The sequence below is a fragment of the Schistocerca cancellata genome, chromosome 2, assembly GCF_023864275.1.
Source record: "Schistocerca cancellata isolate TAMUIC-IGC-003103 chromosome 2, iqSchCanc2.1, whole genome shotgun sequence".
Classification (NCBI taxonomy): Eukaryota; Metazoa; Arthropoda; class Insecta; order Orthoptera; family Acrididae; genus Schistocerca; species Schistocerca cancellata.
The window spans coordinates 966,454,657-966,471,568 of NC_064627.1; the positions used below are offsets into that span (position 1 = coordinate 966,454,657).

The following is a 16,912-nucleotide window of genomic DNA, read 5'->3' on the forward strand; positions in this document are numbered from 1 at the left end:
ACATCTCTTCCATGTACCGAATTAAAGAGTGGAGCTGATAAGAAGTACACTTTCAGAGGAAGCACTGCATTTCTTCCTTACGTCAGGACCTCTGCCTATCATAATTTTGTATGATACTTTCTAAGAAGAGTTGCTTTATTTTTCGTCTTTTTTTGTATACCTTCCTGGTTCACTTATAATGCAGACAGAAAGTAAAGATGTGCACTGAAAATATTTCTGGAGCACAACCTGACAAGCGTTTCTATCAGGCATATTCTGTGCGTAATATCTCTCTACAGTACTTTCACTGCTCTGTTATGTGTTTACTCGTTGTCCAGGCAATCCTTTACGTCATTTGCACAGTGAGAAACTCTTAAAAACCTTTGTTGATCTCTATATTTTCCTTCTTCAACAGTGTTTGGTCCGAACTCTTGGAATGCCCTTCCGTCGATCGGAGGAAGTTAACGAAATTCACATTCTTAATAACGGTGTCCTTCCATTCCTGCGTAAATCGTGTGAATGGGAAACTGCCATTGTCTTCCAGACGGTAGCTGGGTTTTCAGACGGTGGGAGGCGCTGTTCCATGGCTATGAAGCCGGCCGCCCTTCATTTTCTCCACAATGGGAGACGTACACAATTTCTACCAAATGGTGTTCTTAGTGGTAAGATCAAGTGGCAGGACGGCCACTATTTAAAGTAGAAAACTCATTCATAACGAGTTCTATCGCCCAGCATTCAGTCCTCGGGCGAAAATCCGGCAGGTGCAACATGGCCTTCAAGCGCTTTGAAGTCTCGATGGCTGAAACCAATCTTCACCGGGCATTTATTTACAGCGGTGATCTAAATCAGCAATGGAAACAACAATAATTCACACAATGCTGCCGGTACTCACTGATAAGAAGACATGTTGCAGTTACTGTAAAATGTCGCAATCAAAATACGAGGGTAAGTCAATTATTATCCGCAACGTAGTTATAAAATTTTATTGTAATCAAATAGGAAACTTACAAGAACATCATTTTTCGACGTAGTCTCCTTGTGTTTCAACGCACTTGGTCCATCGTTGTACAAGCTTCCTGATGCCCTCATAAAAGAAGGTTCTCGGTTGACTTGCAAGACAGGAATGCATCGCTTCTTTCACTGCTTCGTCCGAGGCAAATCGACGGCCCTTATACCTGTTTGAGTGGACCAAACACGTCATAGTCAAAAGGGGCCAGATCGGGACTATATGGAGAATGATCCAGTACTTCAAATTTGAGTTTCTGGAGCGTTCTAGCAGTCGGGGCAGCAGTATGCGGACGGGCACTATCGGACAACAAAACAACACCTTTTGACAGCAATCCTCGGCATTTACTTCGAATAGCAGGCTTTAGCCTGGCTGTAAGCATCTAACTATAATGTACACTGTTTATTGTTGTGCTCATTTCCGCACAATGTTCCAGTACTGGACCTAGTGCGTCCCAAAAAACCGTAAGCATCAGTTTTCCTGCGGACGGATGGGTCTTGAACTTTTTCTTGCACGATGAATTTGGATGTTTCCATTCCAAACTATGCAGTTTACTCTCCGGCTCGTAATTATGGATCAGTGTTTCGTCACCAGTAATGATCCTGTCTAAGAAGTTGTGTTTTTAGCAGATGTCCAAGAGCGTTTGTTTATGTAACTGTGTAAATGGTTTTGGGAACCATCTTGCACAAACTTTATGAAACCCAAGTCTGTTGTGGATGATTTCGTACGCAGAACCGTGACTAATTTGCACACGATGTGTCACTTCGTCAATAGTTAATCGTCTGTCCAAGGGAATCATTTCACGTGAAATCTTAATGGTTTTCTGTTTGTGGCGGTGAACAGTCGTCCGGCTCCTTCATAGTGGGTAACACTTGTGCGATCATTTCGGAATTTTTCAATCCATTCGTAGAAACTCCATTGTGGCTAAACACTGTTCCCGTACTGTACCGGAAATCATCGATGAATTTCGGCCCCTGATAAGCCTTCCGACCACAAAAAACGGATCACTGAACGGTGCTCTTCTTTGGTGCAAATAGACAGCGGAGCAGCCATGATTAAGAGCACGACAGCGATAACGAAACTAACCTAGCGGCTTGAAAATCGCGAAGATATAACAATAAATAAACGAAACATGCGTCGTCAACGTAAAACAACAGTACTACTAAAATAAACAAAAATATAACTTAACTGCGGATAATAATTGACTTACCCTCGTAATATTCTACTGTTCTTAACGTCCTATGATACACTCGATGCACCCGTTCAATCTTAGAGCTTTTTCCTCATATCATTTATATCAAGTATGTTCTAAGACGCAGATATATTCGTCATACCGCTTGTGTGGTTTTAAGAATTTCTCTGAATTGTGGCAGTCATTGTGCTCTTATTACTTCCCTGTTACTCTTTCTTGAGTGTCGTACTTCATACGCCAGTACCCCCACCACCCATTCGATGTGTCAACGTCTGCCCTTCCTCCTCAGCGGTGATCTTTCATTGAACGTTGTCCGTACGTTCTTTGTTGTAATTGCCTTAAAAAAATCTCTTTCTGACAGCCTGTATTCTACAGTTGTCCTCGGATTGACGCACGGATAACGAAACACTGCATTAATAAAACTTGTCATCTTCTATATCGTTGTTAGTGGTGCTAATTGAGGGTCGAGACAAATCCACTGGTTGGTGTATGAAGTGGTCGAAACAGTTCCAGTGCTTCCCGTACCAGGTGCAACACATTGCATCAACAATGTCTCTAGCGTTCTACGACGAACGTTCTTACTGACGGCAACATCCTCAAGAAAACGAAATTCTCCCCAGCATCTAAACTCGATAGAGCGACCTCACCGACTTCCCACAAAGTGGACCATTTTCTCGAAATATCGATCCCATGTCCTTCGGAAAGCCTGTGCCACAGATTAGATAATCACTTTTCTTTCAGTCTTTGCTAACTGTTCCATGTTCAGAACTGTTAAGAGGTGAGCTACGTCTTGCCTACAACGTACGGTATTAGGCTATCGTCTGTACTCCTGGTGATCAACACTGAACTCTGTAGAGGTCTCATCCACTCTGTAAAACGAGAGGATAGCCGGAATCGCGCTTCCTGTTTAGAAAAACAGCAGTCCTTACTTCTGTCTATCCCTACTTCTGCTCAAAAATGTCGAAAATCATTGTATTAGTCTAGTAATGTCTCATTCATTTTTACGCTTTTGTCGTGCACGGCCTATAGTCTCTTGGTAAAAATAATATCGTAATCCCAGGAAAATGCCCTCTGGGATCCAGTTTGTAAGTCAGAATCGACGAACGAGTTGCACCAGGACAAATATAAAGCGCAGTCTTATTAAGGTGTAGTTCAAATGGCTCTGAGCACTATGGGAGTTAAACATCTGAGGTCATCAGTCCCCTAGAATTTAGAGATACTTAAACCTAACTAACCTAAGGATATCACACACATCCATGCCCGAGGCAGGATTCGAACCTGCGACCGTAGCAGTCGCGCGGTTCCGGTGAGGTGTAGAGTTTCCAAATTTACCGAGTGATCAAAAACAGTATAAATTTGAAAACTTAATAAATCACGGAATAATGTAGATAGAGAGGTACAAATTGACACACGTGCTTGGAATGACATGGTGTTTTATTAAAACCAAAAAAATACAAAAGTTCAAAAAATGTCCGACAGATGGCGCTTCATCTGATCAGAATAGCAATAATTAGCATAACAAAGTAAGACAAAGCAAAGATGATGTTCTTTACAGGAAATGCTCAATATGTCCACCATCATTCCACAACAATAGCTGTAGTCGAGGAATAATGTTGTGAACAGCACTGTAAAGCATGTCCGGAGTTATGGTGAGGCATTGGTGTCGGATGTTGTCTTTCAGCATCCCTAGAGATGTCGGTCGATCACGATACACTTGCGACTTCAGGTAACCCCAAAGCCAATAATCTCACGGACTGAGGTCTGGGGACCTGGGAGGCCAAGCATGACGAAAGTGTCGGCTGAGCACACGATGATCACCAAACGACGCGCGCAAGAGATCTTTCACGCGTCTAGCAATATTGGGTGGAGCGCCATCCTGCATAAACATCATACGTTCCAGCAGGTGTTTATCAGCCAGGCTGGGGATGATGCGATTCTGTAACATATCGGCGAACCGCTCACCCGTCACGGTAGCAGTCACTGACGTTTTGCTGTCCAGCGCCATCTGTCCGACATTTTTTGAACTTTTTTTTTTTTGGTTCTAATAAAACCCATGTCATTCCAAGCATGTGTGTCAATTTGTACCTCTCTATCTACATTATTCCGTGGTTTATTACGTTTTCAAATTTATACTGACTTTTTGATCACCCGGTATATAGCCGACGGTCTAGATACATGGTATCTGGCCTTAACTGGGTGGCGAAATTCAACGATTTCTGGAAGAAAATCGTCTTCAGAGCGTACAGCTGCTTCAACAGTTGCAGAGTTTAGAAGAAGTGCTTATCGGACGCTCACAACAGTCGAACTTCTTGCCGGATATCCAGCAGTGTGTAATATATCCACGACAGAGTTTTTTTAATTGATATTTACAATAATAATGGTTTCTTCCATAGGCTGTTGGTAAAACTTTTTCTTCTTTATGAGACAAATTAAATTTCGCTAGTGCAGCAGAATGCAGTTTGTTTTCATTCCAATTTTATTTTTTGCTTACTTATTGCTTATATTTATAAATATTTTTTTATTCCAGTCCCAATCCTTGTGGCGTTGGGTGGGCCCCTGACAGCGCTTAGTTTTGTTGGCTCTCAGGTTTACAATTTATTTTTGTTCCACTATTGTTGACGATCTCCTTATAGCTACGTGCAACTATCTTGAATTAAGATTCTCTTCAAGTTACATTTAACATCTGTTACCTGCCGCATACTGATTTGTCACTAAACGTAACAGATATTATATATACATTGTTTTTAGAATGTGCAGTGGTTTACGTGAAAAAATATCTTTTATCTTTATCATTGTCGTTGACATACAAAGAGAAAGAAGAAATTGACACAGAAATTAGTTTTACATCTATTTGTTTTAAAACTCAAGCTACAGTGCATGATGATGTGTTTGTAGGAACGACAGTTGTTTACATATCAGATAGCTTACATTCTAAGCAACTTGCGCACAGTTTAATGGTTATGTTGTAAACGTACAAAAAAAGTAATAATTCGTATAGAAAGTTAGTTTTGAATACAGTGGTTACGAGTTGGTTGAGCAAATGATTTTGTACATTTCTGTTGTTGAGGTAGATTTGGTAATATTAAAATGTGTAAAGACTGTCGGGCGACTGCTGGTTTATGGCCCTTTTATTGTGCAGCCAACAACATACATGCCCACGGACAAATAAAAGAATTAAAAAGAAATGTGCTCTTCATAGATGAATTCTGCATCAATTTGCAGAATGATTCTTGTCCCACATTCGCGTAGAGCGAGCGAAGTAACCGATGGTAGTTGAGTACCAATGTGGGCAGGTTGCATCTTGGAGAGCGGTACGAAGCACCACATTCACCATTTACTGTAGAAAATATTTATTCCACAATTTAAGTTTCAGCCTTTCGGCGATTTTATAGTGATACTGCAATAGATTTTGTTTTTGCTTCAGCACATGTCAGATTTTGAAATCCTCCGACGTGTATACATGTCGTCGTCAAAATTATTCTTTTCACGTAGAAATACAGAAACATTAAACGATTGGGAAGCTCTGTAGATCGTAAAAAGATGTAAATTAAGTGAAATGTTACCAATGTTTAACACCTCCCACATAATCGCTACAAATCAATGTTCTAACGCACTATTTACACGTGGCGTTGGGTGGGCCCCTGACAGCGCCTAGTTTTGTTGGCTCTCAGGTTTACAATTTATTTTTGTTCCACTATTGTTGACGATCTCCTTATAGCTACGTGCAACTACGTTGTTGGGAATATGAGTTGTAACATACGCAGGATTCTAACCTGCGACAGTAGCAGCCGCGTGGTTCCGGACCTAGAACCGCTCGACCACAGCGGACGGCCCTTGGTAGGTCACTGCAGTCAGTTAGCATCACATTTGTACATACAAGTTACCTAATCCCAGCAAGTCTAGGGGAAGGAGACTATGAGGCATGACGACACGTTCAGTCAGGTCCCAGATGTGTTCGCTCGGGTTCAGATCTGGCGAATTGCGACGGGGGCGTGCAGCACATCGGCTGGCCGCAGTGGCCGTGCGGTTAAAGGCGCTGCAGTCTGGAACCGCAAGACCGCTACGGTCGCAGGTTCGAATCCTGCCTCGGGCATGGATGTTTGTGACGTCCTTAGGTTAGTTAGGTTTAACTAGTTCTAAGTTCTAGGGGACTAATGACCCCAGCAGTTGAGTCCCATAGTGCTCAGAGCCATTTGAACCATTTGAACCGTGCAGCACATCAATTGGGAACTCGCCACTGTGTTCCTCGAACCACTCCATCACAATCCTGGCCTTGTGACACGGCGCATTATCTTGTTGGAAAATGCCACTGCCATCGGGAAACATGATCGCCATAAACAGATGTACGTGGTATTCAAACAGTGTACCATACTCTTTAGCCGTCGTGGTGCCTTGCACGAGCTCTACTGGACCCATGGACCCCCACGTAAATGTTCCCGAGGGTATAATGGAGCCACCGCCAGCTTGTCTCCATCCTGCAGTACAGGCGTCAAGGAGTTGTTCGCTAGGGAGACGACGGATTCGCGCCCTCCCATTGGCGTCATGAAGAAGGTATCGGGATTCAGGGGACCACGCAACCCTCTGCCAATGCGCCAACGTCCAATTCCAGTGGTCACGTGTCCGTTTCGGTCGTAGTTGCCGTCGTCATGGTGTTAACATTGGCACATGCATGGATCATCGGCTGTGGAGACCCATCTTTAGAAGTGTTCATTGCAGTCTGTGTGTTCAGACACACTTGTACTCTGCTCCGCATTGAAGTCTGATGTTAGTTCCGCCACAGTTGGCCTACGAGGTCCGACATGTGCAATGAGAGGGGTAGGCGCCCGACTCCACGAAGTCAGGACGTGCCGAGCTTCTGGGCCATCACAGTTTGCCCTGGGTCAAACTCAGATCGATCACCGTCCTCCCTCAATCTACATACGGTCAGCACGCCCACTAATACTACATGCACCGTGTGTGTGTCTGACTAGCAGTCATCCCTTGCCAGGAGACGCTGCTATCGCCTAGACGGGTTAATATCAATAATAGGTCAGTGGTTATCCTGTTCTGGCTGATCACTGTAAACGCTAGACACGATGTTATTCGTCCTCCCCCCCTCTCCCTCGGCACCCTTGAAGGCACTGTGTGCTTATTGGGTTCCTGCAAATCAGGAATTGGTAGGGAACTGTACAGTGGGACAATTACGAGCTTTGAAACACTACAAAGTGACTGGTTGTAGTTCCCACTCAAATAATATGGCAGTGTTGAATGCGTAGAAGATGAATTGAGCTACTGCTTATGATTCATCAGAAAAAACTCTGGCTTCGACGCTGCTGTACACCTGCTGTAACACCTGCAAACACAGCTCTCTATCCACGTCTTACAGAGTACAACACTTCGCTGCCATGCAGGTGGGGCAGCTAGGAGCAGCCACGCCCACCATTAACATTTTTTTTGTACAAGAAAGCTTCCATATTTGTCACTTTTTAAAACGTGCATTGTCCTTTTAAGACCTTTCCTAGTGAAATTATCTGAATAAAGTACAGCTTTCCTCATCCCTAAAACTTCCTTAAACACCGCTGTTTTATGTACTGACTTCTCCAGCCAGATGTAGAGGTAACGGCAATTCCACAGCATGATACCACTTGGTATTTTTCACCTTGTATAAATCGTCTTCAGATGTAAGAGAAACGATAAGTGACTGAAGAAATTCTTGGGGTCCAATGAGAATTGAAGACTCAAAATTCAGATTTGTGGTGTGACACATAACACTGTATTTTCGTTAAATAAGTTACAATATTTCACTGGTAGCTGTTGATGCTGTGTCATAATATGCCGTGCAGTATGGAATTCGTTTGTACCACGATATATTGAATGTAAAAGTCATATTATTTTTTATATTTCGTGGATGAAAGTCGAAATCGAAACTGGTTGGAATAAATGTGTAAAATTCAATAACTTAAAGTTAACATGCATTTTTTAAAACATAACGTCGTTGTCTCCTTAAGGGTGACGATATATTGAATGTAAAAGTCATATTATTTTTTATATTTCGTGGATGAAAGTCGAAATCGAAACTGGTTGGAATAAATGTGTAAAATTCAATAACTTAAAGTTAACATGCATTTTTTAAAACATAACGTCGTTGTCTCCTTAAGGGTGAGTCGGGAGTATAGTAGCGATGGGGAGCAAAATTCCGGTAAGTTATTTTTTCATTGTTGCGCCATAGTTGTCTGTTTTATAACAATCTCATTAGTTTGGAGGTTACCAGTTTAAGAAGCTTTGGGTAATGTTAAATCCATATGCTCCTGTTGCGACTTTTGCACTCAGCTGACAAATTCTTTAATTTTGAGAATTGTAAACTCTCAAGTCAACTCCATGATACTCTGTAGCCTTGTGTATTGATTACGTCATAAATGATTTGGTAAGTTGTATGTAGATATAAGTTTTTTCATAAGTTCATATCTGTTGCAGGTGCAATGAACGACTAAGAATGCCGATGCAGGTATCCCTGCCGCGTGACATTAACAAACGTTGAACTAATTTGGAAACAGTTTTGCTGACAAATCTATGCGCTTTCTCAGGAGGAGTACTAAGCATCAAGGTGAGTTAATCAGTTAAAACCTTTCTCATGAGGACCTAAGAAACAGATAGTGCCTTGCAATTTTGTCATATGATGACATGATGGAGACCGTGGCTGTTGTTTGAAGACAAATGTTGATGGTATTAGGACAGCAACCAGCCACAAATTTACTTTCAGTTCCTTTATTCAAAGGGCACCGTTACCGGTTTCGAATCGTTGTGATTCATCCTCAGACGGTTTACACGCTTTCTTTATGACATGTTGTGTGTTTTTTTTACAGATTAATTTTCCTAAAATATAAATAATACATAATTATAAACACGCCACACACAGATGGTTGCGTTACAGATTTTCGTTGCAAGTGACTTACATGAAACGTCGGTTTGGAGTGTTTGTTTCCATAAAATTCGTCCAGCTGATGTAAATGCATTCCCACTGCATTCTTATTGTTGCACACGTAAATTGTTCTCACTAATAGTGTGTTGCAAGATGCTGCTGCCCATATTGCAGATGGTCGCTCTTCCTCATCAGTTGCTCTTATTGTCACAAGTTTCGATCATAGTACGTTTCAGGCCAATAAACAGAGTGACTTTCAGGACTGATAGAAAAATTTTGTCTCTACACTTCTGAACAAAAGTATTGTACCGGTATGTAGTTTCCGAATTAGAGAAGAATAACATTCCAATATAGTGTTCACTCTGCCTTATGCTTCAAATGGCTCTGAGCACTATGAGACTTAACATCTGAGGTCATTAGTCCCCTAGAACTTAGAACTACTTGAACCTAACTAACCTAAGGACATCACATCTATGCCCGAGGCAGGATTCGAACCTGCGACCGTAGCAGAAGTGCTATTCTGGACTGAAGGGCCTAGAACCGCTCGGCCACAGCGGCCGGAACACTGCCTTATAATAAATGGCATGTTTTCTTGTGACATGCTGTGACACCGTCCATCGTATAAGTGCAATTTGTCTATTAATTATTGTGTAACGCGCTCCAGACGACCAGAAATGTTACGAATAATCTATATAACTTTCACAACTTTGGTAACGGTTGTCCTCAGGAGGGGTGTTACTGATGTCTCGTAAAGCAGGAACGCTCTTAAAAGAAATTCGCAGGAGGTAGTGGTGGCGACAGCATTGCCACACCGCTGAGAATCCAGTGATGTGGGGAACGTCGTTTCCCTGGCCTGCATCTCTATCTACTCCCCAAGCGACTTTACGATGTGCGTCGGACGGTACTTCTGGTACGACTATCGCTTTCCATCTTTGCGTCCTATTCCCGGTTGGTGTGCGGGAAGGACGAGTATCGCTGAACCTCTTCAAAGAGATGCTTTTTTTCTGATATGATTATTACGCTCATTTGGCGATATTTATGTGGCAGGGAGTAATATGTTGTTTGACTCTTCTTAAAAGTTGCAACTATTCTATCTCCTCTACTAATCCCATGTATTAACTGTTCCAGGGTGGCGAGCAATAGTCACGAATTGGGAGAAGTTCTTGAAGAAGAAGGGGCGTCCCATACTGATTTACACTTGATTTTTTCCTATCATCCATGTTGCGAAACTGGACATATCATTACAGTTGCAAGTACGTAGTACTTTGGTCTAACCGGAGGTGGCAGGACAACCGCTGCAAGTGTAATCCCTGCACAGTAAACCAATTTCCCAACTTCTGTCTCTACGTGAATGGAGAATATGGAGTGTGATCATCAAGGAGAACGCTGGACGAGGTGGTTCCTCTGGAAAGAAGGATTAAACACTGCAGATATTTACAGGCGATTGGTGCTATTGTGTGGAGACTGTGCAGTGTCACGAAAAGTGCTCTTGCAACACGACGTAGATCTTCCCCATACGTGTCGGAAAAGCATGGCTGTCATCCATGAAATGGGGTTCCAGGTACTGCCATACCCAACGTATTCTCTTGACTGGGCGCCTTTTTATTACCACCTGTTCGAGGCTATGAAGAAACTTCTCCGCGGACATCCTTTCGCAGACCTGAAAGGAACTGCTGGCAGCTGCCCGAGGGGGGGTGCGACAGGCTCAAGAAAAGTCGTTCGAGTAGGGCCTACAGGAGTTAAAGGGACCAACTCGGGAGAATGCGGCGAATGTGGCAGTACCAGGAATCTCATTTCAACAATGGAAACTGTGGTTTCCCGGTAGTATGGAACGGGTGTTGTCGTGTTGCAGGAGACCTTTTCGTGACAGCGGACACTCCCCACACACTACCAACGGTCGAATGTGAATATCCGCTGAGTTTACACTCTCCTTGCACAGAAACCACGTCTCATAAACTGACAAAACGGCCGGCAGAGCGGTGTGCTGACCACACATGCCCTTCATATCCGCATCCAGTGACACCTGTGGGCACGGCGGTCGGTCGGTACCGTTAAGTCTTCGTGGCCGGTTTTGGCGGAGATTAGTTTAGTTTTTTCATTTGGATTTCCACAGAAACCACGCCACCAACGCTATCTTTGACGGTCACACTCCATGTTATCCCCCCTCCTAAAGACAACTGGTGGGATATTGGACTGTACTGTGCTTAGATTACACTTCTAGTGACTATCCTCCCACCTCCGGATAGACCGAAGTCCTACATACTTGCAATGACGTGACGATGAGCCAAACAGCGCACCTTGAGTAATGGAGTAAAACAAAGTAAAAATCTGTATGATTCTATTAATGAATTTCAGTCTGATATTCGCCTTTTTTACAGGCAGTTATATGTTGTTTTTCCTCTTTTCGTCGTTCCAGAGTATACTCCCAGGTGTTTTACAGTATTCACTGCTCTCAAGATCGATCAATACTGGATTTTTTCACCAGTTTATGAACAATACGCTATACTTATCGTTGTTTATGGTCAACTGCCCATCCTTGCATGAAGCGTCGGCCCTCATCAGAATTCAATGCGTTTTTCACGTTGTACTTCACTACTCGGTGCGATTCAAGATGTTTCGCACAAACTGAAGGAGCTGATAGTCGAGTCGAAATACAACAGCTTTCTAATAGAAACTTATGGGTTTGGAAATACCACACATGCAGTGGAAGTTCTGGAATGTCAGGAACAATAATGCGTGTGGTGGATGGTTCCTTGCGTACTCCTGTCAGTTCCGCCCTTACATATTGCTGTCCACACTCGTGCGCTAGTGTTGGTAAGCCTCAATGTGGGCTTGAACCTCTCCTGTTTCTCATCCATAGTCATTTCTCGAGATAAGAATAGAAGGAATCAATATCTGGGTTGACTCTTCTAGGAATCTATGTTCACGTGTATTTATAGTAAGCCACACTGTGACGCAAAAGATGTCTCTCGTAGTGTATGCCACTATCGTTGAATGATAATGTCTGTGACGGTCTCGCCCTTACTAAGTGATTCCGCGACGAACCGTGCTGCTGTACTTTGAATTTTCTCCATTGCCTCTGTGAATACTTTCTAGCAAGATGTCCAGACTCTTTGAGTTGTAGACTCTCAGTGGAATGAGGTTTTTGTAACCTACCTCCTTCTTTGGTGGACTACGCTTGCTGAGGGGCCTTCATATGAATATCAGTGTATTATCTGCTCTTATCAGTTTTATGTGGTAGTTCCATTTCATATTATCCCATACTCAAACTCCCAAATATTTAATTAATGCCAATCCTTCTGTTTCGTGTAATCGTACAATAACGGGTCTTCCTGCCTATTTATGGGCAATACAACAGATTTGTTTAGGTTGAGAGAGAAATGTCAATTATTACACCAAGCGTCTATCTTCTGTAAGTCTTCCTGCACTGCCCTACAATTTTATAGCGTCGCGACATTTAAAAAATAACGTGCAATAGGTCGCGAAATGGAAACGACAGTGAAAATCCGATGAATCCTCACACATATGTGCTTGAAAGTGTTTCTAGTATGCCAGCCGATCGCATCACGTCGCTCTCTAAGTTCTGAGCTCACAGTGGGCATGTAAAGAAGCCTATAAAACAGTGTCTTCCGCCAAGCATGGTCACCCATTGCGAGGTTTCGCCTGATTTCAAGCAACCCCACATAGCGTGCCTGTCATGCATTTCCCTCTTCTTGACAATTGTCGACTGCACACTGCAGGGGAAATGACGTCGCTCCTCCACCGTTGTCGATGGGAAGTTTGTAATCGCCCACCATACAGACCGGACTTGGCTCCGTCCGATGTACGTCTCTGTTCACACGAACTGCTGGCTATGAAGACAACTGTTTTGCACAGGCAACGAATTGCAGACCAGCGTAGAGAAGTGGCAGAAAGCACAGGTGGTTGCCTTCTATGGCGAGGGTATTTGAAAGTTGGTACAACGTTACTAGTCGGAGTGGCGACTGTGTAGAGAAGTAGCTGGAAGGTGTAGCAAACTGTTGCCACTGAAAAGGTTTTGATTTTTACTGTGGTTTGCATTTCGTTACCGATCGTAGCTTAGTTTTCGAATAGATAGCCTTTGTACAACAGTATAACAGGCTAACAGCTTTATTGAGTTTCTGGCTTGATCCACCAGGTCATTTATACAGGGTGTATCAAAAGGTAAGGTCAATCCATAAAGGAGATAACAGAGGACCTTATTTGCAACCGTTTTTCCGTATTCGTTCCCTTATATGCAAAGAGAATTGTTTGGGAGACGCCATATTGAACGTCACAAGTTGTCAGCCATTGTGTGAGTTTCTTAAGCTGCCTTTTGATCACGGTTCTGCCGCTAGTACAACATTAAAAAAAAAGTGTGTGAAATGTTATGGGACTTAACTGCTAAGGTCATCAGTCCCTAAGCTTACACACTACTTAACCTAAATTATCCTAAGGACAAACACAAACACTCATGCCCGAGGGAGGACTCGAACCTCCGCCGGGACCAGCCTCACAGTCCTTGACTGCAGCGCCTAAGACCGCTCGGCTAATCCCGCGCGGCTACAACATTCAATGTTACTGACATTCCGCTTGTTTTGTTTAGCCTTGTGTGCTTCTGTACGAGACGGCTGAAGCGATCAGTTCCGATGGTGAAGTCCCTGTATGAACATACACAATGTTCACTAACGTGAAATACCGACGCATGCACTTCTTTAACAGTTTCTGTAATGGTAATGCGGCCGCGGTTGAAAGAGAATACCGTGGGAGGTTTCCGCAACGACCCCATCCAAGGAGATGGCTGTTTCAAGCACTTCACCAATGCATGGTGGTACGAAAATGCTGCAACCTACGCATCATGTTGGTCGAACAGGACATGAAGAAGGAATTCTAGGTACTGTAGAAACACGTCCAGCTATCGGTTCAGGGTGTGTTGGGCGACGTGTTGGACTCTCCCACTCACACGTTTGTCGAATATTTCATCCGCAAGGTCTTGGTCAATATCATCAGAACCATGTAGAAGAACTAAAGCCACGAGATCATAGACATCATCTGTCATACTGTCAGTGGTTGTTATGGATAGTTCATGACCAACAAGGTTCCGTAAATCACATCTTATGAAATAATTAGGGTTCAGAAAGACAGACACAACATACACGACTGCACAGACGAGGGTCCGCGTGTAATTCGCTCCACCTCATTCGAAACGAGATTCAGTATTATCCTTCGTGAACAGTGTTTGGTCAGTTCATACTGGAGGTCAAAATGAGGGGGAAAGGGGTGCCGATTTCCTGCAGTTCTTAGAAGGTTTGCTTACAGTAATGGATGATATGCCCCACAGACAAGACAATGCCTACGGTATGAATTAGATGTTGCTCCAGCGCATTTCCAACTACGGGTACGGCAATGGTTGGACAACCATTTTCCAGCTTTATAGGGTGGAAGAGGGTATCCTGCTCCGTGGCCAACACAGTTCCCCTATCTGAATCTACTGGACTTCTTTTCCTGCAGTTTCTTCAAAGAGGGGGTGTACAGATCGGCGATTACCAACAAAGAAGAATTCGTTGCAGTGATTCAAACAGAAGCATTGGGGGCATTACAGTAAGGATTTGGTAACTAGCAAGGAGAGACCAGGGTGCGTACTGAAGCTTGTATTTGTGCTAGAGGGGGACACTGGGAGCATGTGCCCTAACAGGACTAAGCCAAAGCAAGCGCAGTTACAGGTATTAACGTTATTAAAGAAATTGCGCACTTTCATACGAGGGGCATGCAATAACTTATGCAACACATTCTTTTCTGAAAGCAGATTGACTTTATTCGTGATTCTAACACAACATCCTATTTTGCACACTTTTGGGTACAAAACCGTGTTTTTCAAAATAATCTGCGTTCAGTGCGATGGCCTTACACCATCTTATAGGTAGGGCCGGTGCACTCGCATGGTCCCACCTTAATGGTTAACGCCGGAGTCAACGTGTTGTATATTCAATAACCTCACCATCATCCATGCACTATTTCCCGCGGAGTGCATCCTTCACTGGGCGAATCAGATGAGCCTTCGTTGATCTTTACGGTCCTCTGGTTGGTGGCAAGGAAGCCAGTGACCACGCACCTTTGAGTACGTAACCCAGCTAAAGGACGAGAGTGTCAGCACTACGAACAGAAACGTCCAGTTATGCAGCAAGGTGTTTGATTGTGATCCGTCGAGACTTCGAATGAAAGAGTTCACATATTCCAGCACTAGAGGAGTCACTGTTGTGTGCAGCCGGCTGGCACGTGGGAGATCCGACAAGTGCGGCGATAACAGACGTCTCGCCCAACGATTCAGCGTGCTCTTGTTCACTGCCAGTTTCCCGTAGACATTCTGCAAAGGTCTATGAAAATCTGAGATGCTCTGGTAAGCTGTGATTGCAACATACTTTTTGAGCACAGTTTCAAAACTCTTAGGAGGAGAATATTGGTTGCTTCTCATATTCAACCCGTTATCACTTTTCGAACAGTGGAAGCAGCGAACAGTGGAAGGAGTACGTTTTCTGTTGTTCGCCTATGCAGTTTAATATTTTGATTCTATGTATCTTGAAACTGAGTGAAGCAAATTTTTTCAGTCTCTGTTCGATTTCGACGTTTATTGCACGGAACAATAGGAATAAAAAACCGAAAATCGGTCATTTCAGAAACCAGTTATTTTGAGCGGTTTTAAGAGGCGGTCTCAATTGGCATGAAAAAAAAACGAAATTTCCGGAAAACGGTTGTTTCAGTCATAACCGCCATCGTTAATTCGCTCTCGGGCATTGAGCAGCTGCAGAGGGGCGGAGCGGGTGTCAAATACCCGGTGCACGTGATATTTGGTAATTGTACATTCAGAACATTATACGAGGGTCGCTCCAAAAGAAATGCACACTATTTTTTTAAATTACATCTTTTATTCTACATGTATGAAAGTTTTACAGTGTGTAGATACATCCTTTAGGAACAATATTTTCATTTCCCCACATAATTGTCATCCCTCTCAACTGCCTTACGCCATCTTCGAACCAGCGCCTGTATAACAGCACGGTAAAATTCTGGACCAACCTCTTGGAGCCACTGTTTGGCAGCGTGCACAAGGGAGTCATCATCTTCAAACCTTGTTCCACGAAGAGAGTCTTTCAGTTTCCCAAAGAGATGATAGTCACATGGGGCCAGGTTAGGACTGTAAGGCTGGTGTTTCAGCGTTTTTCATCCGGGTTTTGTGATCGCTTCGATGGTTTTTTGACTGACATTTGGCCGTGCATTGTCGTGCAACAGCAAAACCAAACTTCCTGCTTTGGCCTATGTGGTCGAACACGACTCAGTCGAGCTTGAAGCTTCTTCAGTGTCGTCACATATGCATCAGAACTTATGGTGGTTCCACATGGCATGATGTCCACAAGCACGAGTCCTTCAGAATCGAAAAACACCGTAGCCATAACGTTTCCAGCAGAAGGTGTGGTTTTGAATTTTTTTTTTCTTGGGTGAATTTGCATGATGCCACTCTATTGATTGCCTCTTCGTCTCTGGTGAAATATGAGGGAGCCATGTTTCATCACGTGTCACAATTTTTCCAAGAAATTCATCTCCACCATTCTCGTACTGTTCCAAAAGTTCGCTGCATACCGTTTTCCTTGTTTCTTTGTGAGCCACTGTCAACATCCTGGGAACCCGCCTGGCAGAAATCTTTTTTAACGCCAACACTGTCAGTATTCTACAAACACTTCCTTCCCCTATCCCAACGTAGCGTAACATTTCGTTCACTGTGATGCGTCTGTCAGCAGTCACCAATTCGTTAACTCTCTGCACATTGTCTGGAGTGTGTGCAGTA

General features: G+C 43.5%; 1 long non-coding RNA gene across 1 annotated transcript in view; it reads left to right on the plus strand.

The window, feature by feature from the left end:
- Positions 1–16,912, plus strand: part of LOC126148956 (uncharacterized) — a 73,002-nt gene that overhangs the window by 31,572 nt on the left and 24,518 nt on the right. Inside the window, exon 2 of the long non-coding RNA XR_007530673.1 lies at positions 8,631–8,760. This is a non-coding gene — a long non-coding RNA (uncharacterized LOC126148956). The remainder of the gene's footprint in view (positions 1–8,630; positions 8,761–16,912) is intronic.